This window comes from Rhincodon typus, chromosome 1 (genome assembly GCF_021869965.1).
Source record: "Rhincodon typus isolate 14 chromosome 1, sRhiTyp1.1, whole genome shotgun sequence".
Taxonomy (NCBI): Eukaryota; Metazoa; Chordata; class Chondrichthyes; order Orectolobiformes; family Rhincodontidae; genus Rhincodon; species Rhincodon typus.
The window spans coordinates 41139821-41167655 of NC_063332.1; the positions used below are offsets into that span (position 1 = coordinate 41139821).

Sequence of the window (27835 nt, forward strand, 5' to 3'; positions counted from 1 at the left end):
CTGAACATAGAAGGTAGAACATAGAACATTACAGCGCAGTACAGGCCCTTCGGCCCTCGATGTTGCGCCGACCTGTGAAACCAATCTGAAGCCCATCTAACCTAAACTATTCCATTATCATCCATATGTTTATCCAATAACCATTTAAATGCCCTTAAAGTTGGTGAGTCTACTGCTTTTGCAGGCAGGGCATTCCACGCCCTTACTACTCTCTGAGTAAAGAACCTACCTCTGACATCTGTCCTATATCTATCACCCCTCAATTTAAAGCTATGTCCCCTCGTGCTAGCCACCACCATCCAAGGAAAAAGGCTCCCACTGTCCACCCTATCTAATCCTCTGATCATCTTGTATGTCTCTATTAAGTCACCTCTTAACCTTCTTCTCTCTAACGAAAACAGCCTCAAGTCCCTCAGCCTTTCATCATAAGACCTTCCCTCCATACCAGCCAACATCCTGGTAAATCTCCTCTGCACCCTTTCCAATGCTTCCACATCCTTCCTATAATGCGTTGACCCAATACTGTACGCAATACTCCAAGTGCGGCCGCACCAGAGTTTTGTACAGCTGCAACATGACCTCATGGCTCCGAAACTCAATCCCTCTACCAATAAAACCTAACACACCGTATGCCTTCTTAACAACCCTATCAACCTGGGTGGCAACTTTCAGGGATCTATGCACAAGGACACCGAGATCTCTCTGCTCATCCACACTACCAAGAATCTTACCATTAGCCCAGTACTCTGTAATTCCTGTTACTCCTTCCAAAGTGAATCACCTCACACTTTTCTGGGACCATTGTCACTGTTAGAATGTAGTTTGAGATGTATACCTTATTATTTCAGAAGTGACACTTCTCGAATGACCGCCACGCAATGAAAGTTACTAGTCTGAACATCGTATGTTATATCCTGCCTGCTCTTTCTTGTGTACTCTACTTAGTTTTATAATTATACCACTCATTAATGAGAAACTAAATGGACCACCAGCAAAAACACAAACGCAACCCTAATTTCTCCCATCATTTTCAGCTTTCTTTCTCACTTGTGTATAGAATACTTAACTTGAAAAATACAGTGTGCTGAAGAAATGCAGATAGATGTCCTCATATTAAATTCAACTGATTTTGAACAGCTTGGATTTGAAAAAGAAAATGGAAATTGGTATTGATACCTCCTCTTCATAGTTACTTAAGAAATTCAGGCTGTAATTAAGTAAACAACCTCTTGCTGCTACTTTAAAAACTGATGGCGCAAAATTTCTCATTTTCTCCCTTGTGCTCCTACTCACTAGATAGATGCAGATAAGAACTGGAGAAACATTGGTCCATCAGTTCAAACAGACTCTGCACACAGAACTAAATCAAGTGGCTTGTGAAACAGAATAGCAATGGAAATTTGGTGAGAGTGCTGCAAAAATGGTCTTGTAGCTCAATGATGTTATACCTCCTTGCTGCTGCAGACAGCAAGTCCTTGCATCCAAATTGATAGAAACACAGGTGGTCAGGAGTGAAAGGAGAAATGTGGACTTAGAATGAATAGTGACTAGGAGGCAAGGTGCGAGGGTTTGGGGGTTGGTACATGTTTTGACTGAGGTCTAGATAGGCAGGGGCAGTGATATCTAAGACAGGGGGAAGAGTGTGAAACTGGACCGGTGAGTCAGGCAGATAAAAGACTACTGGATAATAAATGCCAGGAAGAATAGGATACTGGGAATGAGGATTGGTATGGGGGTAAGAAACCAGTGGGGATTTGGTGGAAAAACGGAAAGAAATGCTACTTTTTATATCTTTCTTTCAGCCTTCAATAGCTGGTGAGTGTTCAAAGACAGAGGAAATAGGTGGTCGATTGGTGAGTTTTAAGATTTTATCCCTCTGAATATATCTATCTGGGAAAATATAAGCATTGCAATTTCTAAATTATTTTGTGAAACGTAGTAGTCACTAGTAGGTCAGCATGTATTGTCCATCATTGATTGCCCTTGAGAAGGTAGTGGTGTGTTGCTTTCTGGAACTGCTGCAGCCTTTGTGGTGTAGGTACACCCACAGTGCTGTTAGGGCTAAAGTTTCAGAACATTGACCTATTGACAGTAAATAAATTGCAAAATATGTCAGGATGGTGTGTGGCTTTGAGGGGAACTTGCAGGTGGTGATATTGCCATATGTCTTCTCCCCTTCACCTACTAAGGATAGTAATCAAAAATTCTTACAGTGCGTGTTGTGGATGGTACACTCTAATGCCACTATGCATTGCTGGTGGAGGAAGTGAATGTCAAATGTGGTGAAAAGAGTGCCAGTCAATAGTATTGACTGTAGTTAGACTGCATTTATCCAGCCAAATGGAGACGTTTTCCTCACAATTCTACGTTCTGTTTTGACGATGGTGGACAGATTTTGGGGGGCTAGGATGCAAGTTACTGCAAAATTTACAGTCTCTGACCTTCTCTTGTTGCTGGTCCAGTGTAGTTCCCCGCTCCACCCCAGCCTCAAGAATGTTAGTAATGGAGGATGGAGTGGTGATAGTGCTATTGAATGAATAAGGGAAATGGTTAAATTTATCTCTTTTTGGAGATGGTGGTTATGTGGCACTTATGAGACATGAATGTTAATTGCCACTTATCAGCCCAAGCCTGAAAGTTGTTCATTAAATTTATAGCTTAATTAGTTAAACTACTTAATATATCTACAGATGACAGTGGAGTGATATTACTAACTTTGAAGTCTAATTATTTAAATAAAACATTTAGAAGAATTAAGACAGCAGGAAAGGCAATGTAGCATATAGCAGCTGCTGGATTAATGTGATGGACAGTAATTACAGCTGCAGTATGTGTCTGCAGCTTAAGTTACCTTGACAATGAGGTAACAAACTGCAATGCATCAAGAATAGGCAAGTTACCTGGACACTGTCTTCCAGGTGGCAATCACACCTTAAGGTTAGGTACTTCTGATTTGGTCTGTCATCAGGGACAGGAAGTTGTGTCTGTAAGTGAGGTAGGAAATAGCATCAAGAAGGTAGAAATGGAGGAACCGCAACCCTTGCAATTGTTCAGGGGATTTGATGTTCTCATAACTTAGGTGGAAGACAGCAGGCCTACAGGGGTGTTGAATAAATTGATTCCGGCACCATGGTCTCAGGGTTTAATCAACTGGGAGCAGAAAAAAAAATCATATTTGTTGCAGGGGGTAGATACTGTTCTGGTGTCAGGACTAAGGACAACTCTTCAGGAGCTGGAGAGAAACTTGGAGTGGAAGGGGAAGAATCTAGTTGTCTTGGTCCATGTGTTACTAATGACATTGGTAGAATTAAGAAACACTAAGAAAGAAGTTCTGCTATGGGAGTAAGAGCCGCTAGAGACGAGATTAAAAAGCAGAAAAACAAATGTTATAACAACTGTTATAATGTTATATCCACTACAAACCCACAGACTCCCACAGCTACCTGGACTACACACCCTCACACCCAACTTCCTGTAAAGACTCCATCCCATTCTCTCAGTTCCTCCATCTCCATCGCATATGTTCAGATGAGGCCAACTTCGACAAGGGAGCCTCCGAAATGTCCACCTTCTTCCTCAACTGAGGATTCCCCAGCTCTGTTGTCAACAGGGCCCTCAACCAGGTCCGACCCATCTCCCACACTTCCGCCCTCACCCCTTCTTCCTCCTGCAACAGCGATAGGGTTCCCCTTATCCTTACCTACCATCCCACCAGCATCCACGTCCAGAAGATCATCAGACACTATTTCCACCACCTCCAGCGAGATGCCACCACCAGACACATATTCCCCTCCCCTCCCTTGTCCGCCTTCCGCAGGGACCATTCCCTCCGGGACACCCTGGTCCACACTTCCTTCACCCCCAACACCTCCCCACAGCCCTGCGGCCACCTTCCCCTGTAACTGGCGAAGGTGCAACACCTGCCCAATTACCTTCTCCCTCCCCAATATCCAAGGGCCCAAACATACCTTCCGGGTGAAGCAACACTTCACCTGCACTTCCCAGAATCTAGTCTACTGCATTCGCTGCTCACAATGTGGTCTCCTCTACATTGGGGAAATGAAGCATTGACTTGGCGACCGCTTTGCAGAACATCTACGTTCTGCTCGCAAAAAAGACCCTGAACTACCTGTTGCCTGCCACTTTAATGCACCACCCTGCTCCCTGGCCAACATCTCTGTCTCAGGCTTGCTGCAGTGTTCCAGCAATACAAGCTGGGGGAACAACACCTCATTTTCCGCTTGGGGGCTCTACAGCCCTCCAGACTCAATATTGAGTTCAATAATTTTAGGGGCTAAACTCTCCCATGTCCCAGCCCCCTACACCACACACCAGGCCTTGTTACCACATAGCCTGCCATTGCACACCCCCTGTTGTTAGTCACTAACAGTCCCCATTAACAACTATTCACCCTCCCAGCCTGATCGTTAGCAACTCATTTGTCTGTCCAACTGGCGTTCTCGTTTTTTGGGCTCTATCCTATCGTTTACTCCCTACCCCACCCACCTCCCTATTTTCTGCATATAAGCTGATGTTTTCCCAGCCGCCATCAGTTCTGAGGAAGGATCACCGGACCCAAAACATTAACTTTGTTTTTTGCCTTCACAGATGCTGCCAGACCTGCTGAGCTTTTTCAGCAACTTTGTTTTTGTTCCTGATTTACAGCATCCGTAGTTCTTTCGGTTTTTAAATTTTATAATATTAAGATTATTACCTGAGGTGCAAGCAAATGCATAGGGGAAATAAAATCGGAGAGCTAAATGCATGGCTCACACTGGTATGGGAGAAATGATTTTTAAAGGGGCAGCACGGTGGCTCAGTGGTTAGCACTGCTGCCTCACAGCACCAGAGACCCGGATTCAATTCCAGCCTTGGGCAACTGTCTGTGTGGAGTTTGCACATTCTCCCCGTGTCTGCATGGGTTTCCTCTAGGTGCTGTGGTTTCCTCCCACAGTCCAAAGGTGTGCAGGTTAGGTGGATTGGCCATGCTAAATTGCCCAATGTGTTCAGGGATGTGTAGATTAGGTGGGTTATAGGGGGATGGGTCCAGGTGGGATGCTCTGAGGTTTGGACTTGTTGGGCCAAAGGGCCTGTTTCCTCACTGTAGGGATTCTATGACTTCTAAGGTACTGCACCAGTTTTAGGGACTGAGGGATTTGTATTAATGGGACAGTCTTTACCCAAAGTGCACTCTGACCAGTACATGGAGAATCATATAACTAGGGCTATAGATAATTTTTTAAATTAAATGGGAGTGGAGTGTTCACACGAGAGATATTTAGAAAGTCAAAGAACAACGCAATAAAGTGCAGGGTAGTGTTGTAGGTAATGATAACCAGCCTGTGACAGGAAGGGACAGTATGTACAAACATAAGAATAAACTACTAAATAAAGTCAAAGTTAGGAAAAATTCTTAACAAAAAGACTTAATTAAAGGCTGTCTATCTGAATTTACACAACATTCACATAAAGATAGTTGAATTTAAAGTGCAAATAGAAATAAATCATAGGGGGAAATGGTGGTTTAGTGGTGACGTCACTAGATCTGTAATCCAGATGTTCTGTGGTCATGAGTGCAAGTCCTATCAAAGAATTCAAATCAGTTGATGAAAATCCAGAATTGAAAGCTGGATCAGTAACGGAAACTCTGAGATTCTCATCGATTCTTATAAAAACCCATCTGGTTCATTAATGTCCTTTAGGAAGGAAATTGCTGTCTTTATTTGCTTTGGTCTGCGTTTGATTCCTACTCACATTGGTGGGTTAACTCTGGACTGTGCTCTGAAATGGCTCAACAAGTCACTCAGTTCAAAGGCAATTAGGGATGAACAACAAATGCTTGCCAGCAACACCTAGATCCCATGGAGTACACAATAATTGCCATTACAGAGACATGGTTTCAAAGTGCTACAGATAAGACCTAAATACGCAAGCTTATTTGGTAAAACAGGGAGAAACTAAAGGAGTTGGGTGGCTCTGTTAATAATGAATGAGGTCAGTACAATAAAGAGAAATAATCTTAGAATGGAGGATGAAAATGCAGAATCAGTTTGAGTGGAGATAATAAATAGCAAAGAAGTTACTCATATGGAGTAATTTAGTGGCCTCTGTCAATAGCTACACCACAGAACAGAGTACAAATCCAGAAATAATGTGGGACTGTAAAAATGATACTGCAATTGTGATGAATTTTAATGTTCTTATAGATTGGATGAACTAAATTGGCAAAAGTGGCCTGCAGGATAAGTTCACAAAGTGTATTCGAGCCAGTTTTGTAAAATAATGTGTTCTGGAATTTAACCAGAGAACAGGCTATTTTAGACCTGGTAATGTGTAATGTGCTGGTGTGGAGCAGTTCACGCAGGGAGCTACGTTGCTGTGGCAACATGCACAATTTACATGCATGTCTGGAGCTTTGGATAGTTATTGTTGAAGTTCTGACTTTTTTCCGTCAAATGGCTGATCAACAGTCTCTCCCACTCTTATTGCCAACCATTGATATGTGTTAGAAATGTACTTTCCTTGGTCATCAAGTCCTGGGACAGACGGTGTGACAAGATCTTAAAAGAGGTGCCACCCAAATCATGTACCATCCATTCCTTCTCCTCTTTTCAATAGACTGGCTGCACAAACATTCTTCTAACTTCTGCCCAACTGCCTCTGGTCAGTGTATTATGGCACGAGTGCAGATTGAGGACCTTGAGTGGGCAATAATTGGCTACTTAAGGGCCTCATTTGGCCTAAGGACAGACAGAATAGCCCTTAGCCAGCCCCTGAATGATGAGAACTGTATCCAGTGTAGGTGGGAAGGTGGTGGGCCAGTCACCTCCTCATTGTTATCTGATAAAATTTTGCCCTATGAGTGATTTAAGTTATTTCTGTTGGCTATAAGAGCAAGCAAAATGTTATTAGTTTTACTGTCTATAACGTTATTTCAGTGAATTACTATTAGTTACGGCGAATTTAAAGTTCCTGTCATCTGTTATTACTCCTTTGCCAAAAGTTGCCCTACCTTAAATTTTCTTTCTTACCTATCCTTGGTCCCCCTTCCTCACCTGCTAGCGCTACCTGATTCTCAATGTTTCTTGCACAGTAGCAAACCAGGAGCAAGCATCCTTAACAAAAAGGAACCCAATCCTTTATAAGGTACTTGCATTTACATGTGTAGTTATCATGCACTCAGAACAGCTATTTTCTGAAAGAGTTAAAGTCAGGGTAACAGGTAAATGCAAAAATGTATAGATATTTATATTGAGATTTCAAATAAAAATCAGTAAATAAAAAGCTGGCAACAACAAAAGTTAACTTAAAGCTGTTAGACTGTCTGGTTTCCAAATGTTCTTCAAAGAAGAAAAGCTGCTGTCCTTATCTGGTGTGGCCTATGTGTGACTCAAGTCCCACATCATTGAAATGACTCATAACTGTCTTCCAAGTGTCCTAGCAAGCCAGTGATTTTTTTTCTTATGGGTGTAGGATAATAATTCCTAGCCTTATCAGAACACCCACATCTAGACATTGAATATTAATAAAAAGCTAATTTAGTAAGCGATATCTTAATGGGATAGGTGTGACACTAATGTAGATATGAGTATGATTATTATCATGCATGTTAAATTGGCATGACACAAAGTAAATTTTGACACAAGCATTTAGGATATTTGTTGCATATATATTTACACAGAAAATGTTTTATAGTTCTGTGACGAATATAGTGTAGGCCAGTTTAAACTTGGCATTGCATAATTAGCACATGCCCAAACTGAAACATCCAGAAATTGATGGTAATTGGACTTGGGGATCTTCAGCACACATTGAGTATAAGAGTTGGGACATTATGTTGAGGTTGTGCAGGACGTTGGTGAGGCCTCTTTTGAAGTACTGTGTGCAGTTCTGGTCGCCCTGTTATAAGAAGGATGTTATTAAACAGGAGAGGGTTCAGAAAAGATTTACAGGATGTTGCTGGGATCGGAGAGTTTGAGTTATAAAAATAGGCTGGATAGACTGGGATAACTGGACTCTTCTTCAGAAAAGCAGCCATATATTCCATTCATACTTCTTTTTATTAAGATCTTACATTCTAGCAATGGAAATGTTTCTCTGACTCCACATGTATTGAGATTGCCCCTCTCTCACCCATTGCCCAATGAAACCTCCCCTCTCTGATATATTTGAGGACCACACTAGGGACATTGGTTATTTTGGATGAATGATCTGTCTGTAGGGGCAGAACCAATGACAGCAACACAAGTCATAGAGTCACACAACATGGAAATACACCCTTCAGTCTAACTAGTCCACAGCAACCACGTTCCAAAGAAGGGTCCAGACCTGAAACATCAGCTTTCCTGCTCCTCTGATGCTGCTTGGCCTGCTGTGTTCATCCAGCTCTACACCTTGCCTTATCTCAGATTCTCCAGCATCAGCAGTTCCTACTATCTCTGGATAGACTGGGACTTTTTCACTGGAGCTTATGAGGTTGAGTGGTGACCTTTTCGAGATTTATAAAATCATGAGGGGCGTAGATAAGGTGAATAGCAAAGATCTTTTCCCTAAGGTGAAGGAATTCAAAACTAGGGGGCACATTTTTTAGGTGAGAGGAGAAAGGTTTAGAAAGGACATGAGGGGCAACTTTTTTACACAGAGAGTGGTTAGTGTGTGGAATGAACTGCCAGAGGAAGTGGTGGATGCAGGCACAGTTACAATGTTTAAAAGACATTCAGATAAGTACGTGAATAGGAAAGGTTTGGTGGGATATGGGCCAAACACACGCAGGTAGGACTAGTTTATTTTGGGAACGTGGTTACTGTGGACTAGTTAGACCGAAGGGTCTATTTCCACGCTGTATGACCCTATGACTTGTGTTGCTGTCATTGGTTCTGCCCCTACAGACAGACCATTCATCCAAAATAACCAATGTCCCTAGTGTGGTCCTCAAATATATCAGAGAGGGGAGGTTTCATTGGGCAATGGGTGAGAGAGGGGCAATCTCAATACATGTGGAGTCAGAGAAACATTTCCATTGCTAGAATGTAAGATCTCAATAAAAAGAAGTATGAATGGGATATATGGCTTCTCAAGCTTATTCTGCCATTCAATAAGGCTATGGCTGATCCGATTGTGACCTTAACTGCACCTTTCTGCTCACGCAGGTAATATTTTAGTAATATGGGGGATATTTTAATTCCCAAGAATATATGGGTTGAGAGTGTTTGGGGAAATCAAAACCGTAGGAAAGAGTAGAAGAAAAAATGCAGTGGAGAGAGGTAGAGGGCACAGGTCTTATGAATAGCATCCTTTGCTTACAAGACCTCTCCCAAGATTAGAACTTCAAAAGTCTGCAGGTGTTCTGTAAGGTGGTGCCAGACATCTGCAGGCTTCAACAGAAAGATGGATGGATCCTGGAACTGGTGTCCATGTTTTATCAATGAAAAGTGAGCAAAACCCATCAATTTTATCACCTCTGAATCGTTCCAGAATACTACCATTGACACAGGAGGTAATGGCTCAATGGGATTGTTGCTCTAGGGACCCAGGTTCAAATACCATCATGGCAGATGGCATAATTTAAATTTTTAAAAACCTGGAATTAAAAATCTAATGACGTGAAACTACTGTTGATTGTCGTAAAGACCCAACTGGTTCATTAATGTTGATTAGGGAAGGAAATCTGTCATCCTGTCATCTGTTTTTCTGAAGAAGGGTCTAGGCCTGAAATGTCAGCCTTCCTGCTCCTCTGATGCTGCTTGGCCTGTTCACCCAGCTCTACACCTTGTTATCTCAGATTCTCCAGCATCTGCAGTTCCTACTATCCTGTCATCCTTACCTGATCTGACTTATATATGATTCCAAACCCACAGCAGTTTGATGGACTCTTAACTGCCCTCTGGAATGGTCTAGGAAGCTACTCAGTTATATCAAATTGCTAAAAAGTGTCCAAGGAATGAAACCATATGAACCACCTTGCTTTGACTGGAGATAGTAACTGTGAAGCCAACCTTTCAAAGTGATCCTTATCAACATTCGGGATTGTGCTATAATTGGGAAAGCTGTCTCACAGATTAGTCAAGCAACAGCCATACATTACAAAAACAGAGAGTGTTGGGGAAATACAGCAGGTCTGGCAGCATTTGTAAAGAGAAAAATGGAGTTAATGTTTTGCGTCCAGCAACTCTTAATCAGGACAACCAAAAAACATCATACTTATGGAATCTTACCTTACAGACAATGTCCCAAACACCGCCATCATCAATGCTCGGTATGTCCTGTCACACTGGCAGGGCAGACCAAGCAGAGGTGGTGACGCTGTGATATATGGTCAAGATGGATTTGCCTTGGGAGTCCTCAGAATTGACTCCAGACCACATTAAGTTTCAACTATTCCAATCAAGTCAGGGATAACCCTGGTTCGTGAACAAGGAGAGCATGCCAGGAGCAACACCAGGCAGACCTAAAACTGAGATACCAACCTGAAAAAAGATAAAATATAGGACTACATGCACGCTGAATAGCATAAACAGCAAACGCTAGACAGAGCAAAGCAATTTCACAACCAATGGATCTGATCTAAGCTTTGTAGTCCTGCTACATCCAATTGTGAGTGGTGGTGGACAATTAAACTATTCACTAGAAGAGGAGGTTCCACAAATATGCCCACTGTCAATAATGAGAGAGCCCAGCACATCAGTGCAAAAGTCAAGACTTTTACAATAATTTGCAGTCAGAATGTTGAGTGGATGATCCATCTCAGCCTCCTTCAAAGGTTTCTGGTACCACAGATGCCAGACTTCAGCCAATTTGATTTTTTCGACGTGATAACAAGAAACAGCTGAAACCACTGGATATTGAAAGGTCCGGACGATATTCTGGCAGTAGAACTGAAGATTAATGCTCCAGAACTAGCTGCACCCTAGCCAAACTGTTCCAGTACAGCTATCACAATAGTATCTATCCACTATTGTGGAAAATTGCTCCGGCACGTCCTGTACACTGAAAGAGGTCAAATCTAATCCGGCCAGTTGCTGCCCCATCGGTCTTTTCTCGATCATCAGTAAAGTGATGGAAGATGTCATTAACAGTGCAATCAAGCAGCACCTGCTCAGCAATAACCTGCCTCAGTGACGCCCAGTTTGGATTCTGCCAGGGCCACTCAGCTCCTGAACTCATTTCGGCCTTAATTTAAACATAGATAGAGAAAACAGCTGAATTCCAGAGGGGAGGTGAGAGTGACTGCCCTTGACATTAACCCCTCATTTGACCAAGTGTGACATGAAGGAACCCTAGCAAAATTGGAGTCAATGGGAATCAGAGAAACTTTTGACTAGGTTGGAGTCATACATAGTTGTTTGAGGTCAGTCATCTCAGGTCTAGGACACCTCTGCATGAGTTCCAAAGAGTAGTATGACAGGCCCAAACATCTTCAGCTGCTTCATCAATTACTTTTGGACTATCATAAGGTCACAACTGGGAATTTTTGGTGATGACTGCTCATATTGAGCAATATTCATGACTCCTCAGATACTGAAGCAGTTCATGTTCAAATGCACCAAGACCCAGATAATATTTAGGCCTGGATAAATGTCAAATAACATCTGTTCAACACAAGTACCAGACAACGACCATCTCCAACAAAAGGGCATCTAACTATCACCCTTTGATATACAAGGCATTACCCTCGTTGAATCTCCACTATCAACATCTTTGAGGTTACCATTGACTAGATGAATTTTGCTATCCATATAACTACTGTGCAACAACAGCAAGTCAGAGGCTAGGAAATCTGAAGCGAGTAACTTACTTCCTGACTCCCCAAAGACTGTCCACAAGGCACAATTCACCAGAGTGAATGAATACTTACCTGGATTAGTACAGTGCCAACAGCATTTAAGAAGCATGACATCATCTAAGGCAAAGCAACCCACTTGATTGGTACCACGTCGACAAACATTCATTGACACCGAATTGCAGTTGTGCGTGCCATCTACAACATGCACTATAGAAATTCACCAAGGCTCCTTCAACAACATCTTCTAAGCCTGGACTCACTACTATCTAGAAGAACAAGGACAGAAGATACATGGAAAAACAACCATCTGCTTGTTCTTCTCCAAGCCAGTCACCATCCTGATTTGGAAATATATTGCAGTTTCTTCTTTGTTGCTGGGTCAAAATCTTGGAACTCCCCTTTTAACAGCACTGATCGTTGACATAAACAACATAGACTGCAGCTGTCCAAGGTGACAGTTCACCACCACCTTCTCAAGGGCAACGAATGTTGGTCCAGGCAATGACACTCACAACCCGTGAATGATTTAAAAAAACAGGATAATCCAATTGGTTGGACATAAATGCATTGCGCAGTTCACTGATGGCTTTCTGCCAGCTCTTACAAAATTGTAGATTACCTAGTGATGACAAACCCAGAATAAGCAGGAATCAAATGGCAATGGCCTAGTGGTATTATTGCTGGATTGTTAATCCAGAGACTTAGGTAATGTTTTGGGGACCTGGGTTCAAATCCTGCCCTGGTAGATGGTGGAATTTTAATTCAATAAATATCTGGAATTAAGAGTCTAACAATGACCATGAATCCATTGCCAATTGTTGGAAAAACCCATCTGGTTCACTAATGTCTTTTAGGGAAGGAAACTGCCATCCTTACCTGGTCTGGCCTACATGTAACTCCAGGCCCACACCAATGTAGTTGACTCATAACTGCCCTCTGGGCAATGAGGGATGGGCAACAAAAGCTGTCCTAGCCAGCGATGCCCTCGTCCCATGAATGAATAAAAATGAAGTTTCACAGGACCCACAGGGACAGATGCAATCAGTTGTTCACATGTACCAATCTGCTACATCATTCCAGATGCTTTATTAATCATAAAGGGATGTTTGTTCACCAATGCACTGTTAGGATGTAATCATAACCATACATAGATGCTTGCACAAGACACCTTCATGAATCAATCCAATATCACAGATATTTCTGTTCCAGGAAGCAGGGATAAGGGCATAGTTAAAGAAGACTAGGGGTACTTCTTTTAAACATGTGAACTGTGAGGAGGAATCCCTCATCCTGCCCTTCCCCCCTCCCCCTACCAACTTTATGGCATGCAGGGCATCACAACAACATGAGTCAATAATGAAGCCAAAAGAAAGTGGACAATGCACTTCAGTTGTGAAAACAAGTCTGGAAATACCATTCATTTGACGCTGGAATTTCCAGAAATACGGTTATGAGCTGTGCTGACACAAAGAAACAGAGACAGGAATAGGGCATTGCCTCTCTAGTCTGTTTATCTATTCAATGAAATCGTGGTTGATCTATGACATATCTCCGTATTCCTGCTTTTATACCATATCCTTATTGACAGAATTTCAGCATTGTTATGGTGCATGAAGCCATTCAACCCATTGTGCCTGCGCCTCTTACTTAGTCTCGTTTCATGATCAAGTGCCAATCTCTTGCATTTTCCCTATATTGCTGAACATGATTACCATTCAAAAGACACAATCCAGTGCCCTCTTGAATGCCTCAATTGAATATGCTCCACTACACTCCAGGCCATGTATTCCAAATGCGAACAACTTGCTTCATTTGTACATCATTTTTAATCTGTGCCCTCTTGTTATTCCTTTTACAAGTAGAAACCGCTTCACCCCATCCACCAGGTCTAGCCCATTCATGATATTGAAAACCTCAAACAGGTTTCCTCTCAGCCTTCTTGTCTTCAGGGAGAACAATCCCAACTTCTTCAATCTATCCTCATAGCTGAAATTTCACATATCTGGAATGATTCTAATAAATTGCTTCCACATTCTCTCCAATGTATTTGTATCTTTCCGATAATGTGGCATCCACAACTGTACACAATACTCCAACTGAGGTGAAACAAGTGTCCTTTACAAGTTAAACATCATTTGCTTGCTCTTGTACTCTATGCCCCTATTAATAAAGCCAAGAACTCTGTATGTTTTATTTACTGCTCTCTCCACCTACCCCACCACCTTCAATGATCTGTGATCTCAATACATTTGATTAACAAAATGATCAATCTTAGCTTTAAATTTAACAATTGATCAAGCATCAATTATCATATTTGAAGGGGAATTCCAAACTTCTTTCACCCTCGTGTACAGCAATGTTTTCTTATTCCACTTTTTTGAGAATGAAGGGCAAAAACCAGACAAATACAAGGTCAGGACAGATACATTTTGTGTTATCCAAATCAATAATTTTGACTTTAATTGGATACTACTGTTAAGAGGCTTGCAGATGATACAGAAATTGGTTAAGTTTTTGAAAGTAAGGAAGAAAGCTGTAGGCTGCAGGAAGATATAGCAATGGACTGGTCATGGTTTGAAATGTAGTTGTTATGATCAAGAAGGTTTCAGATAACTCAAAAACTGGGCACCTGATTGATGGTGAGGAGGGAAGATGCATACTACAGGAAAATTTTAACATCTGGTCAGATGGACAGAAAAAATGGCAAACGGAATTCTACTCGGAAAAAATTGTGATACATTTAGGGATGTCAAACAAGGCAAAATAATACACAATTAATGGCAGGCTACTGAGAGGTATGGAGGAGTATATGTAGATCTTTGAAGGTAGTAGGACACATCGACAAGATTGTTAAGAAAGTACCTGGAATATTTTATTAGCTGAAGCGTAGAATATAAGTGCAGTGAGATAATGCTGAAAGTACATAAAGTATTATTTGGGCCACAATTTGAGCACCCCATGCAGTTCTGGTCAGGACTGTGCAGAAAGGATGTAATTCTGGAGTTAGAAGAGGCAGAGGTGACTTAATTGAAACATCTAAGATCCTGAGGGGACTTGAAAAGGTGCATGTTGAAAGGATATCATCCTCAAAAGGCAATGTATAACCTTTAAATGTCTTTAAGGCAGAGGTAGACAGATTTTTGATTACAAAGAACATTTAAGATTATTGGGATATGCAGGAATATGGATTTGAAGTTGAAATCAGATCAGCAATGATCTTATTGAATGGTTTGAAGTGCCAAGTGGCCTACGCTTATTCTTTGTTCATATGTTCGTAGTTGCATTAGAGATGATACAGAGGAGATTTATGAGGATGTTGCCAGGTCTAGAAAATTGCAGGTTTGAAGAAGGTCTTGATATGTTGGGCTTGTGTGCCTTGGAACAGAGGAGGCTGGGGGAAGATCTGATTGAGGCATACCAGTTATGAGGAACTTGAACAGAATAGATTGGAAGGACCTATTTCGCTTAGCAGAGGAGTTAGTGACTATAGTGCATAGATTTAGAGTGATTGATAGCAGGATTGGACAGGAAATGAGAAAAGACTTTTTACCCAGAGGGTGGTAATGTTCTGGACCGCAGAAACTGTCAACTCATTTAAAGATGTGCACCTCAAAAACTGTAATCTGCAAGCTAAATGTCTTGTGTTTCATCAGGTGCAGAACAGATGGGTAGAGTGGCCACTTGTGGTGGGGAGAGGGTTGTGGAGTGGCAGTATGTGCATTACTGCTTAGGAGTGGCAGCACAGATGCAATGGGTTGAATGGTCACTTTTAATTCTGTAATTAATTTTTAAAATCACGTTGTGGACGTAGGTGTCACTGGCTGACCAGCATTGATTGCCCGTCCCTAGTTGCCCTTGAAAAGGTGGTAGTGAGCTTTCCAAACTGCTGCAGTTCATGTGCTGTAGATTGATCCACAATGCTTCTAAGGAGGGAATTCCAGAATTTTGATCCAGCAATAGTGAAGGAATGGCGATATATTTCCAAATCAGGATGGTAATGACGGGGTGGGAGGGGGACCGATGGGATGGAAAATTTGCAGAAGGTAGCGTTCGCATGTACCTGCTGCCTTCATTCTTCCAGATAGAAATGGTTGTGGTTTTGGAAGGTGCTGTCTAAGAATCTTTGGAGAATTTCTGCAGTGAATCATGTAGGTACTGGTGTAGAGAGTGATGTAGATGTGTACCAGTCAAGCAAGCTGTTTTGTCCTGGATGGTGTTAAGCTCCTTGAGTGTTGTTGGAGCTGCACCCCTTCAGGCAAGTGGGGACTATTCCATCGCAATCCTGACTTGTGCCTTGTAGATGATGGACAGGTTTTGGGGAATCAGAAGGTGAGTTGACCACGAGAGTATTCCTAGCTTCTGACCTGCTCTTGTAGCCACTATTTATTTGGTGCCTCCAGTTGAAGTTCTGATCAATGGTAACCCTAAGGATGTTATTAGTGGTGGATTCAGTGATGTTAACACCATTGAAGGTCACGGGGTGGAGGTTAAATTGCCTCTTATAGGAAATGCTCATTATCTGGCATTTGTGCGGTGTGAATATTACTTGACTCTTGTCAGTCTAAGCCTGGATTTTGTTCATATCTTGTTATATTTGAACATAGACAGCTTCAGTATTAGCACTATACAATTATTGGTGAACATTCTTACTTCTAACCTTTCTGATGCAGGGAAGGTCACTGATGAAACAGCTGAAAATGGTTGGGCCTAGGACTTTACCCTGAGAAACTCCAGCAGTGATGTCCTGGAGCTGAGATGACTAACCATCACAATCACAATCATCTTCCTCTGTGTCAGGTATGACTCTAGCCCCCAATACCCATTGATTCCAGTTTTGCTAGAGCTCCTTGATGCACGCTCAGTCAAATGCAGCCTTGATGTCAAGGACCGTCACTCTCACCTCATCTCTGGAATTCTGCATTTTTTTCCATGTTTGAACCAACAAATATAACAAGATATGAACAAAATCCAGGCTTAGACTGACAAGTGGCAAGTAACATTCACACCACACAAATGCCAGATAATGACCATTTCCTATAAGAGGAACAGAGGGATCTTGGGGTCCACGTCCATTGATCCCTCGAAGTTGCTACCCAAATTGATAGGGTTGTTAAGAAGGCATATGGTATGTTGGCTTTCATTGGCAGGGGAATTGAGTTTAAGAGCTGCGAGGTTATGCTGCAGCTCTATAAAACCCTGGTTAGACCACACTTGGAATATTGTGTTCAGTTCTGGTCGCCTCATTATAAGAAGCATGTGGAACCTTTAGAGAGGGTGCAGAGGAGATTTATCAGGATGCTGCCTGGACTGGAGGGCAGGTCTTATGAGGAAAGGTTGAGGGAGCTCGGGCTTTTCTCTGGAGCGAAGAAGGATGAGAGGTGACTTGACAGAGGTGTACAAGATGATGAGGGGCATAGATAGAGTGGATAGCCAGAGACTTTTTTCCAGGGCGGAAATGACTATTACGAGGAGGCATAATTTTAAGGTCATTGGAGGAAGGTATAGGGGAGATGTCAGAGGTAGGTTCTTTACACAGAGAGTGGTGAATGTGTGGAATGCGATGCTGGCGGTGGTGGTGGAGTCAGATACATTAGGGACATTCAAGCGACTCTTGGATAGGCACATGGATGATAGTAAAATGTAGGGTATGCAGGGTACTTTGATCTTAGAGTAGGATAATAGGTCGGCACAACATTGTGGGCCGAAGGGCCTGTACTGTGCTGTACCGTTCTATGTTCTATGTTCTTAACTTCGTCTCCACAAGTACTGTGCAGTGGTTCCTCTTACTGATACTGCCAGCAGATTGGTAAGGATGAGGTTAAGTATGTTTTTTCCTTTTGGTTCCCTCACCATCTGCTGCAGACCCAGTCTAGTCGCTATGTCCTTTAGGGCCTGACCAGCTTGATCAGTAGCGTTGCTGCCTAGCCACCCTCGGTGGACTTTGAAATCACCCACTCAGAGTATACTGTGTGCCCTTGCCATCCTCAGTGCTTCCTCTTAGTGTTGTTCAACAGAGGGAGACAGTACATGGTAATCAGCAGGAAGTTTCTTTGCCTGTGTTTAACTTGAAGCCATGAGACTTTCTGGGATCCAAAGTCAATGTTGAGGACTCCCAGGGTAACTCCCTCCTAACTATACATCACTATGTTGCCATCTCTGCTGGGTGTGTTCTGCCAGTGGGATAGGACATATCCAGTGATGATGATGGTGGTGTCTGGGATATTGTCTGTAAGATACCATTCCGTGACTATGTCAGGCTGTTGCTTGACTAGTCTGTGAGACAGCTCTCCTAATCTTCGGATCAGCCCCCAGATGTTAGTAAGGAGGACTTCCTAGGATTGACAGGGCTGTTTCTGTAGTTGTCTAGGTCAGCTGGAGCGTACGTCAATCCCAGGTGGTCTGCCAGATGGCTTTCTAGGTAATTGTAGAGGGCAGTCGAAAGTCAGCCACACTGCTGATGATTATATGCTTCTAATGGGAAAAAAAACAGAACACAGTCTGGAGAAAAATTAGGTAATAAATATAGGGAAAATAGGTCAAGGGAACACATGGTGTTAGGCCACTGAGAAGGGTAGATTTATAGAGGGACACTGGAGTGAATGTCCACAGGATAATGAAAGGAGCTGGATAAAAAGATGAAGTGGTTAAAAGGATATTAGGAATATCTTATTTGTTAAAGCATGGAAAGAGCAGTGAGGTTGCTTTAGAACAGTACAATATACTACTAAGGCCAAGATACCAGTTAAGATTGCAGCTGGAGTACTGCATATTGTTCTGGTCACTGCATGACAGGACAGACGTGATTGCACTGCGGTACAGAGGAGATTCATGAAGATGTCGCCAGGAATAGAGAAATTTAGCTATTGGAAAATGTTAAATAGGCTGAGGCTGATTTCTGTGTATCCATGGAGGCTGGAGGAAAATTTAATTCAAGTGTATGAAATTCTGATTAGCCTAAAAACAGTGGATAGGAAGAGAGGTCAATAACCCAGGACATAGATTTAATGTAATTAGCACAAGGATAAGAGGGAGGTTCGAGTGAAACTTTTCATGCAGAGAGTGCTAGATATTTGGAATTCACTGTCTGAAAGACTGCTAGAGGCAGAAAACCCCTGCATTTAAAAGATATTCTGATGTGTACATTAAGTGCCATAAACTGCATACAAGGAGCTGGAAAGTGAGATTAGGTTGGACTGCATTCTTTTCAACCAAATGGATTCTTTCCGTTCCGTGAATCTTTGTTTTTCAATGACAGCACTAGTCACATCCTGCCAATTACAGTACCCACCCATTACTCCTACTCGCAGTCTGCTGCCACTCAGCCAATTTCCTGAGCAGACCAATAATTAGCCTTTAATTCCATGAGCTTCTTGTTTTATTCAGTCTATTTTTGAGGGATTCCATCAACTGCTTTCTGGGAATTCATATAAATATCATCCAGAGAAATTCCCTATGTGACACTTTAGTTAAGTCATCCAAAAATTCAATTAGCATTATCTATTATTACAAGTTGTTCATATTCTTTAAGGGAGGAAATTTGTCATCCTTACCCAGCTAGCCTCCATATGACTCCAGATCCACAGCAATGTAGTTGACATTGACCTCCAAAATAGCCTACAAAGCCACTCAGTTATTTTAAAGAAGAGTAAAACAAGAGTATGACTTGGTATCCATGGAAATGACCACAGCATACCCAATCCCACGAAGCTTGCAGTTATCCTTACTAATATCTGGGGTCTTGTACCAAAATTCGGAGAGCTGGCCCATGGACTGGACAAGCAACAGTGAACATAATCAGACCAAATTGTCCCCTACAACCAATGTCCAAGACTGTTCCATCAATCCTGGAAATGTCTTGTCTCACTGGCAGTACAGATTCAACAGATGTGCAGGTATACAATTTAGAGGAAGTTGCCCTGGGAGCGCTCAATATTGGCCCTCAGTTACCAAGAATGACTTGGTAGCACCTCTGTTGACCGAACTGGCTGCATCCTGAAGGACATATCTGTTAACCAGGCCTGTAGTAGATGGTGCGAAGAAAGTAAAACCTATTTGATTCCACCCTCACCAATCTATCTTTCACAGATATATCAATCTATGACAGTAATAATGGAAGTGACCACTGCAGTCTTTGTGGAGATGAAGTCCTGTCTTACATTGAGGATACAATCTGTTGTGCTGTGTAGCAATACCACTATGCTAAATGGGATCGATTTAGAACAGAATTGAAGCAGCTCAAAACTAGGCATCCATGAGGTGCTGTGGGCCATTAATGGCAGCTGAATTGCATTAAACTATAATCTGCAACTTCCTGATCTGGCTTAGCCTTCACTGTATGATTACGAAGAAGCCAAGGGATCAATCCTGGTTCTGTGAGGAGTGCAAGATGCCAACTTGATGAAGGTACAACACAGGACAAATGTGCATTAAACAATGAAAGCAGTATTGCTAAAGACAGATCTAAGTGAACCCACAACCAACAGATAAGATCAAAGTTTTGCGGCCCCAGCACATGGTAGTGTAAATTGAACAACTAACTTCAATGATGGGGGAGTCCATCATGTCAATACAAAGCTCAAGGCTGAATCATTTGCAACTACCTTCAGCCAGAAGTGTTGAGCGAGTGATCCATCTGCTGAAGTTTCCAGCATTATGAAGTCAGTTTGATTCAAACCATGTGATAGCAACACACAGTTGAAGACACTGGATGCTGCAAATCCCGGGGACTCTGACAACATTCCAGCAATACTATTGAAGATCTATTCCAGAACAAGCAACATTTGAGTCAATCTATTCCAGTATACCGACAGCAATCACATTTGCCCATCAATGTGAGAAATTGTCCAGGAATGTTCTATACACAAAAAAAAGTCAAAGTCAATCCAGTCAACTACCACTTCATCAATCAATCTTGAACATCAGCCAATTGATGGAAGCTGTCATCCGCACTATTATCAGATGGCAATTACACAGTAATTTGCTCAGTGATGCTAGGTTTGATTTCAGCCAGGCGCATAGGCTCTTGACGTTTATTATAGCCTTGGTCCAAACTTATACAAAAAAGCTGAATTCCAGAGAGCTGAAATTGAGTCCCTTGATATGAAGTACCCAAGGCAGCATTTCAGCCCTAACAAAATTGAAGTCAAAGGGAATCAACGGGAGAACTGTCAACATATTAGAATTATACTTAGCACCGAAGAGGATAATTGTGATTGTTGCAGGTCAAACACTCCAGTGTCAAGATATTTTTAAGAGTTCCTGGTTGTACAGTGTACAATAGCATTAACAAATCCTCAGATATTGCAACAGTCTGTATCCATATTCAGACTAGGACTGACAATTGGCAAGTAACATTCACTTAATAGAAATGGCAGGCAATGACTATGTCCAACATGAGAGCATCTAATCATTGTCCCTTGACATTTACTGGCATTACCATAACCACATCTCCCATTGTCAATATGCTGGCGTTACCATTGACCAGAAACTGAACTGGATCAACCATATAAAAATTGTGGCTACAAAAGCAGGTCCAATGCTAGGAATTCCATGGCAAGTAGTCCACCTCCTGACTAGGAAAGCTGTCATGAAACACAAGTCAGAATTGTGATGGAACACTAGCCACTTTCCTGCAGCCCCAAGAACGCTCAAGGAGTACTATCTGAGAAAGCACTTGATGAACTGTTGCATAATAAATGTGTGAGCAACGTTTGAGCTCATGGAATAGAAGGAATAGTAGTGTTAACAAATAGAAAATTGGTTCAGTGACTGGAATTGGAGTACTGGTTATTGATTGTGTTTGGACTGGAGATAAGTCAATGGTGTAGTTCACCAGCAATCAGTGTGAGGACATCTTTTCCTGTTATATATTAATAACCTAGACTTTGAAGTACAAAGCACAAGTTCAAAATTTGCATGATAGTGGAAATTTTTTGAAGGACACAGACACAGTTGGAGGAATGGATGCATGAACAGCAGATAAAATTTAATGCAGAGAAATGTGAAGTGATTCATTTGCCATTGAAAAGTCTCTGCAAGGGCTATAGAGTGTATTTGAATGTCTCCTGATGAATTCCTAGATTTGGCAGTGATTGTTGCTGCATTTTCATAGAGAAGGCAGAAAATGTGGTGGCTTGTCTGCATAAAGGTTGCAACAAGCCAGGGAGGCTGTAACTGCAGAACCTCTCTATCAACAGTGCATGAGGGAGATGGAGCAAACACTGTGTGATGCTGACTGCCAAGCTGCTCCTTGCCAAAGACACCAGGATATCTGGCAGGCCAGCCATTGCACCCAGCATCTCTAAGTGTACAGTAATTAAATTTTCATATTAACATTCCTATCATAGATGTCATCTGAGTCCCCTGTAGCAGAACTCATCTGTGACCTCCTCCTCTGCTGAGCTGGGACAAAAAAAAAATTTCATCCTGGTCTGGCTATTGCCCACTCATACTAGTGACTGGCCATGTGCAGGTCCCAACTCTACACTTACCTCTAAGATTAGTCTTGTGCCAGTATCTGAGCTGGTGGTTAGAAATGTTAGATGAAGTGACAAAGCATGTTCAGAAATACCTTGCTTTCTCTCCTACTCCTGGGTGGGCTGTGACGGGGCATGGAGTCAGAAGTGCTTAAGGGTCATTTCGTTGTAAATCAGAAAAGGAAAAGTTGGGGTGAGGGGAGAAGTGTGGGAGGAAAGCAAGGAATCCATGGTCACACCATCAATAGTTTCCTGATCTGCAAGGTAGCAGATGAGGGACATCAAGGAATTGAGAAAGGGCATAATGCAGCCGTATTCCATAATCACCAATGTGGGTGTTGCTGGATGAGCCAGAATTTATTTCCTATTCAGACTTGTCCTCAAGAAGCTAGTAGTAAGCTGCCTTTTTGAACTGCTGAAGGCAATATGGTTTAGGTAGATCCACAATGTTATTGGGGATGGAGTTCCAGGACTTTGACCCAGCAACACTTAAGAAATGACAATATATTTCCAAGTCAAAGTAGTTAGTGGTTTGGAGTGGAACATGCAAGTTGTGTGTTCCCATGTACCTGCTGACCTCATCCTTCTTAATGGTAGTGATCATGGCTTTGATAGGTGCTATCTAAGAAATCTTGGTGAATTTCTGCAGTGCACCTTATAGAAGGTACACACTGCTACTACTGAGCGCCATTGGTGCGGGGAGTGAATGTTGGTGCTAAACAAGTGGGCTGTTTTGACCAGAATGGCGTCAAGCTTCCTGAGTGTTGTTGGAGCTGCCCCCATCCACGCAAGTGGAGAGTATTCCATCACAATCCTGACTTATGCCTTATAAATGGACAGGAGGTTAGTTAACTGCCGCAGATCTCCTAGCCTCTGCCCTGGTCTTGTAGCCATAGCATTTGGTTTATGGTCAATGGTAACTCACAGGATGTTGATAATAGTTGATTCAGCGATTGTAATACCACACAATGCCAAGGAGCAATGGTTAGATTCTTTCTTATTGGAGAAGGTCATTGTCTGCCACTTGCGAGGCATGAATAAAAACCAAAAGAACTGCAGATGCTGAAAATCAGAATCAGGGTTCTGAGAAGGGTAATCGGACCCGACACATTAATTCTGATTTCTCTCCACAGATGCTACTAGACCTGCTGAGCTTTTCCTGCAATTTCTGTTTTTGTTTGTAACCATGAATGTTATTTGCGTACAGACTGCCTCAGTATCTGAGGAGTTACGAATGGTGTTGAACATTGTGCAATCATCAGCGATAATCCCCAGTTTTCTACTATGACGGAGGGAAGCTCATTATTGAAGATGATGAAGATGGTTGTGATTAGGATACTACCCTGAGAAACTCCTGTGGAGATGTCCTGAAGCTGAGATAACTGACCTTCAACGCCACAAACAATCTTCCTATGTGTCAGGTATGACTTCAACCAGCAAAGCCTTTCCCCTTCGAGTCGTACTGACTCCAATTTTGCTAGGACTCATAATTCCACACTTGGTAAAATACGGCCTTGATTTCAAGGGCAGTCACTCTCACCTCATCTCTGGAGTTCAGCTCTTTTATCCATGTTTGAACTAAGGCTATAATCAGGTCAGAAGCTGAGTAACCCTGGTGTAACCCAAACTGAGCATCAGTTAGCAGGTTATTGCTAAGCAAATGCTGTTTGATAGCACTGTTGATGACACCTACCGTCACTTTACAGGTGATCAAGAGTAGATTGATGGCGTGAGTTGAATTTGTCCTGTGTACAGTGTGTACAATGCTAATGGGTGAATGATAGGGATGTGTTGCATTGAACAGCACAAGATGTTTGTGGTGAGGTGCATAAGAGATGTCACCTAAAATTATATTTGCTGAACATGATCCCCATGTGAGGTCAATTGTTGCACCGCTACCAGGTCGACAGGGCTAGATTCTTGGAATTGAGCTCCTTTGCCACTTGCTACCAATTAATTTAGATTGTTGCCCTTTATGCATTGCCTCTTCGACGAACGTGGGAGCCTGCCCTCTGCTCTGCTGTCCCAATTTTCTTCCTTCTGAATTGCAGGAATTGCAGCAGGTTAAAAGGGGCAGACAGTTTCTAAGAAAAAAAGAGGGAAGACTGCTTTTAGAAAGGAGGCTGGCTGCATCATGTGTTATCAGCACACAGTTTGGCCTTCTGCTGAGCCTTCAGGCAGCCAACAAGGTGGACCTGGTTTGGATCAATGCCACAATCCAGTACGTGAGGAGGTATCACTAAATTTGCATGCTGTCCACCTCCACTGCAACAGGCAGAGATGGGACGTAAATTACAAAAGCCAAACGATTGACACAAACTAATTTTCTGTACATTGTCTTTCCATTAACAATTGAAATAAAGTTTGCAATATTCAAGCTGAAATTAAGTATTAAAGCCACAACATTAGGGCACAATATGAAAAAATCTGATATATAATGCGATCCATTTTTCAACTGAACCAATTATTGGTAAATGCGGGCAATAGCTCTGCCAGAGCAATAAATTCTGTTCAGAGAAATAACCTTCTTTTCCAGCTCCATCAGATTAGTGTTTGGAGTTTAATTAAAAATCAGAGATTTTTTAAAAAGAGCACCTGAGGAATAGAGATTTATGATTTTTCTGTTCTTAAGTTATGAGAGATTTCAAATCTGACTCAGAAATAAAAAAAAGTTGTCTGGTGGTATGTAAGGTGACATATTTAAACATATGATAAGGTGGAAACAGAAACACATTAAAAGTCATGAGCAAAGAACAAAAGTATAAATTTTCAGCCCCAGAACAGTTGATGTAGATGTTAACATTTAAAAACTCTCAAACCTGATCCTTATCCATCTCCAAAATGTTTGGTGTAACAGAGATGAAAAATGGGCAGGTTGATATTTGAGTGTATTAACAATGCTGATTGCCTTTCTTTTAATCTGTTATGTAGGTTTAACGCAGTGATTCCCAGGCTGGATATACATCCCAAGATAGTTTAGGGGAGTGGGTCACTTCAAGAATAATCTTTCTACAGATTGTGGGTCTGGAGAAGCAGTTGTGCTTTTCCCAAGACCACAAGATCATCCCACTCACATTGGCAATCCCTTGCCTCATAAAAAGACTTGCAGGATCAGGAATCCACTCCACTCCTCATGGGTGTGAGGATTGTACTACATAGGTTTGGAATCCGACAACCCGCAATAGCAGGTACCAGTTTCCCTACTGTCCTCTTGTCCTCCTTCACATTCACATGAAATCGCTAGCCTCCGATGAATTAAGTTCAGGAGTTACAATATGGGTAATTGTAGGCAGATGCAGTTGTGATTAACACTGAGTCAAACGTAAAACTTAAGTCAGGAATTGACATTTGAGATCCAGTTTCGAGCACTAATAGAAAATGTTTCCTGCATAAGTGATGAGTTAACTACAATCTCATTAATGTGCAGAAAATGTGTTCTGAATGATTTTTTTTAGTGGAGAAATGTTTCAACTATTTAAAAGAAACCTTTTGTTGCAAGGGAACCTCCTGCTGATGATCACGTACCACTTTCCCTCGGCTGAAGAATCAGTTTTCGGTCATGTTGAACAACACTTGGAGGAAGCATTGAGGGTGGCAAGGGCACAAAATGTACTATGAATGGGGGATTTCAATGCCCACCAGCAAAAGTGGCTTGGCAGCAGCACTACTAATCAAGCTGGTCAGATACTAAAGGACATAAGTGCTAGACTATATCTGAGGCAGGTAGTGAAGGAACCAACAAGAGGGAAAAGCATAATGAGACCACATCCTTACCAATCTGTCTGCTGCAGATGCATCTGTCCATAACAGCATCAGTAAGAGTGACCACCACAAAGTCTTTGCAGAGACAAAGTCCTGGCTTCACATTGAGAATACCCTCTACAGTTCTGTGTGGCACCATCACTGTGCCAAATGGGACACACTTCGAACAGATCTAACAACTCAAGACTGGGCGTCCATGAGTTGCTGTGGCCATCAACACCCGCAGAACTGTACTCTATCACATGTAATCTCACAACCAACAGATCAGATCTAAACTCTTCAGTCCTGCCAAATTCAGTTATGAATGGTGGTGGACAATTAAACAACTCACTGGAGAAGGAAGCTCCCTAAGTATTTTCATTCCCATTAATGGAAGACCCTAACACATCAGTGCAAAAGGTAATGTTAAAGCATTTGCAGCAATCTTAATGCAGAAGTGCCGAATAGATGATCCATCTCGGCCTCCTCCAGTTGTCCACAGCATCACTGATTCCAGTCTTCAGCCAAATTGATTCACTCCACGGTGATATCAAGAAATGGTTAGAGGCACTGTACTGGCCTCAACAATATTCTGGAATAGTACTGAACACTTATACTCCAGAACTTGCTGTTGCACTAGCCAAGCTATTCCAGTACAATTACAACACTGGTTTCTACCTGACAATGTGAACAATTGCTCAGGATTTTCCTGGACACAAAAAGCACCACAAATCCAACACAGCCAATTTCCACACCATCAGTCTACTCTCGATCATCTGTAAAGTGATGGAATGTGGCATCAACAGTGCTATCGAACAGCACCTGCTCAGCCATAACCTGCTCAGTAACACCTAGGTTGGGTTCTGCCAGGGCCACTCAGCTCCTGACCTCATTACAACCTTCATTCAAACATGGACAAAAGAGCTGAATTTCAGATGTGAGGTGAGAGTGACAGCACTTGACATCAAGGCCACATTTGACTGAGTGTGCTATCAAGGAACCTGAGAAAAACTGGAATCAGTGATTATGAAGGGGCAAACTCTCCCCTGGGTTGGAGTAATACCTGGCACAGAGGAAAATAGTTGTGCTTGTTGGTGTTTAGTCATCTCAGCTCCAGGACATCTCTGCAGGAGGTTCTAAGGGTAGTGTCCCAGGCCCAACCAACTTCAGCTGCTTTATCAATAATCTTCCCTCCATCATAGGGTCAGAAGTAGAAAAGTTCATTGATGATTGTACAATGTTCAGTGCCATTTGTGATTCCTCAGGTACTGAAGCAGTCTATGTTCAAATGCAAAAAAGATCTGGACAATTTCTGGGCTTGGGCTGAGAAGTAGCAAGAAACATTCATATCACACATATGCCAGGCAATGACCATCTCCAATAGGAGACAGATGGTTAGACAATCTAACCACCACCCCTTGACATTCAATGGTGTTTACATACTGTATCCTCCACCATCAATATCCTTGTGATTACTATTGACTAGAAACTTGACTGGAGTCACCATATAAATACAGTGGTTACAAGAGCAAGTCAGAGGCTAGGAATACTGTGGTGTGGAACTCACCTCCTGACTCCCCAAAGCCTGTCCACCATCTATAAGGCACAAATCAGGAGTGCAATGGAATACTCCCCACTTGCCTGGATGGTTGCAACTCCAACAACACTCGAAGCTTGACACCATCCAGGCCAAAGCAGCCCTCTGGACTGGCATTACAGCCACAAGCATCCATACCTTCCACCACCAGCACTCAGTACCAGCAGTGTGTACTATCTACAAAATGCACTATAGAAATTCTCCAGGCTCCTTAGACTGCAGCTCTGAAACTCACCATGA

At 42.3% G+C, this 27835-nt stretch overlaps 2 protein-coding genes across 4 annotated transcripts in view; one reads left to right on the forward strand and one right to left on the reverse strand.

The window, feature by feature from the left end:
* fam219aa (family with sequence similarity 219 member Aa) overlaps positions 1-27835 on the forward strand; it is a 417719-nt gene that overhangs the window by 132539 nt on the left and 257345 nt on the right. The gene's annotated exons all lie outside the window — the stretch shown is intronic.
* dnai1.2 (dynein, axonemal, intermediate chain 1, paralog 2) overlaps positions 1-27835 on the reverse strand; it is a 223974-nt gene that overhangs the window by 3803 nt on the left and 192336 nt on the right. The gene's annotated exons all lie outside the window — the stretch shown is intronic.